Below are 3,111 nucleotides of genomic sequence, written 5' to 3'. Positions count from 1 at the left end.
GAATCAATAGATGACAATGATGTCCTTATCATATTTTATATTAGGAAGACCTCTAACTAAGCCTCTCTTTACAAGCTTAGAGATTTAGAACATGCTAGCATGTCCTAACCTCTTATGCCACATCCATTTTTCAGATTCTATTGAAGAGAAACAAGTTACATTTTGAACTTTTAGATCATCTAGAGTGATACCATAAACATTTTCACTTCTTTTGGCAACAAATAGAACAGTTCCTGTTTTCTCATTTATAACCCTACAATTAGATTTCCTAAAGGTTACAACATATCCAAGGTCACACAATTGACTTATGCTCAATAGATTATGCTTTAACCCATCAACTAAAAAGTCACTATCAATGAAAGTTGAAAAATCTTTGCCAACCTTACCAGTGGCAATTATTTTACCTTTACCATTATCTCCAAAAGTGACAAATCCTCCATCATACTTGTTGAGTTTAATGAAGAAAGTATCCTTTCCGGTCATTTGCCTTGAACATCTACTATCAAGATACCACATGTCCTTTTTCTTCTTGGATGTAAGGCAAACCTGCATGTTCTTCAACTAACCTTAGGTATTCAAATCTATTTGGATCCTTTGATGTGAAATCTTCTTGGTTGCCTAAGAGCATTAAAATCATGAACAACTTTATATAATTTACTATCATTACCAAAAGACCTAAGAAAGATGAAACATTGAGGAGGATCATGACAATTTCTATTGCACTTGTAGCACTGATTCTTGCTCACTGATTTTTGAGGTTTGCTGAATCATTTTGGTTTGAAAAGTTTGGAAGACAAAGCTTCAGATTTTTTAAAGTTTTGTTTGAAAACAGCCTTATTTTCCTCTTTGAATCTAAGTCCAGATTTTTCAGAGCCAAACCTTTGACTAGCAAGTAGTTTTTTCAGATTTTGAGAACCTTGAACAAATTTTGCTAGTCTTCATTCAAACTTTTTATATGTTCATTTAGCTTTTTGTTTTTAGAAATCAAATCAGTGGAAGCAGTAACTTCATGCTTAAGTTTGAATTTTTCTAATTCAGCTCGCAAGGAAGTGTTTTCTTCTTTTAAAAATTTTTCATTACCAGTTTCATTTGCCTTGACCTTTTTCAAAAGAAGATCATTTTTTGTCCTCAATACCTTATTTTCTTTCTTACATTTTGCATACTTATCCAAGAGTTTCTTAGAGTTCACAGAAATGTCTTTGATAATGTAGTGCAGTTCATCAATAGATAAGTCAGAGAGATCTACCTCATATTCATCATGATGATCTGCCATCAGACATAGTTGAGCTTCTTGATCTGAGCTCTTTGAGCTGGTGTCATTCTCCAAGTCTTCCCATGTTGTCATCATCACATTCTTTTTGTCTTTCTTGGATTTTTCGCCTTTCTTAAGTTGAGGGAAATTTAACTTGAAGTGACTAGGTTCCTTGCAGTGATGGCATGTGAACTTGACTTGATCTTTCTTGACATTAAGTGGATGAAGAGCTTCCTTTGCCTTTGCTTTTGTATCTCAGTAGTCTTCTCATTTTTCTTGCAAAGAGCACCATTTCTTCATCTGAGAAACTGTCATCAGATTCTTCTACTTGGGCTGTCATTCTTGATTTTAGTGCTATACTTTTCTTTTTGTCATCTTTGTCTTGAGACATGTGAGTGGTTTCATAGGCCAGCAGCTTGCCTCTCAGCTCATCATAGGTGATTTTGATCAAATCATTCCTTTTAGAGATGGCCATGCTTTTTACTTCCCATTTCTTAGTAAGACTTCTCAGGATCTATCTCACTAGAGTTTCTTCAGAGTAGTTCCTTCCCATTGCATCCAGATTGTTGATGATTATTGAGAACCTTTCGAACATTTGATCGATGCTCTTGGTGCGCGAAATTGTGAACAATACTTTTTCACAACTCTCATAATCCCCGGTAATGGCTCCAAAAACGTGGTAGCTCAATACCATGGCATTACACAACTTCGCACAACTAACCAGCAAGTGCACTGGGTCGTCCAAGTAATACCTTACGTGAGTAAGGGTCGATCCCACGGAGATTGTTAGCATTGAAGCAAGCTATGGTCATCTTGTAAATCTTAGTCAGGCAAACTCAAATGTATATGATGATGAACGAAAATAACATAGAAGATAAGGATAGTGATACTTATGTATATCATTGGTGTAAGAGCTTCAGACAAGTGTATGAAGATGCCTTCCCTTCCGTCTCTCTGCTTTCCTACTGCCTTCAGCCAATCCTTTCTTACTCCTTTCCATGGCAAGCTCGTGTAGGGTTTCACTGTTGTCAGCAGCTACCTCCCATCCGCGCAGTGAAAGCTAATGCACGCACTCTGTCACAGTACTGCCAGTCACCGGTTTGGTTCCCTTCCCTACCGGAATAGAATCACTCTTTTGCGTCTGTCACTAACGCCCAGTAGGTTACAGGTTTGAAGCACGTCACAGTCATTCAATCATTGAATCCTACTCAGAATACCACAGACAAGGTTAGACCTTCCGGATTCTCTTGAATGCCGCCATCAGTTCTTGCCTATACCACGAAGACTCTGATCTCACGGAATGGTTGGCTCGTTTGTCAGGCGAGCACTCGGTTGTCAGGCGATCAACCATGCATCGTGCAATCAGGAATCCAAGAGATATTCACTAAGCCTCAGATGCTTGTAGAACAAGAATGGTTGTCAGTCACCTTGTTCATGGGTGAGAATGGTGATGGGCGTCAATCATCACCTTCATCATGTTGAAGAACAAGTGATATCTTGGATAAAGAACAAGCGGAATTGAATGGAAGAACAATAGTAATTGCATTAATACTCGAGGTACAGCAGAGCTCCACACCTTAATCTATGGTGTGTAGAAACTCCACCGTTGAAAATACATAAGCATAAGGTCTAGGCATGGCCGAATGGCCAGCCTCCCAAAGGTCTAAGATAGCATAAAACAAAGATAGCTACCAAAAGTCCTAGATGTCTCCATACAATAGTAAAAGGTCCTACTTATAGAAAACTAGTACATAGATGAGTAAATGACATAAAAATCCACTTCCGGGCCCACTTGGTGTGTGTTTGGGCTGAGCAATGAAGAAATTTCGTATAGAGACTCTCCTTGGAGTTAAACGCCA

The sequence above is a fragment of the Arachis stenosperma genome, chromosome 8 (assembly GCF_014773155.1).
Source record: "Arachis stenosperma cultivar V10309 chromosome 8, arast.V10309.gnm1.PFL2, whole genome shotgun sequence".
Taxonomy (NCBI): Eukaryota; Viridiplantae; Streptophyta; class Magnoliopsida; order Fabales; family Fabaceae; genus Arachis; species Arachis stenosperma.
Note: the sequence above shows the minus strand (reverse complement) of the source record.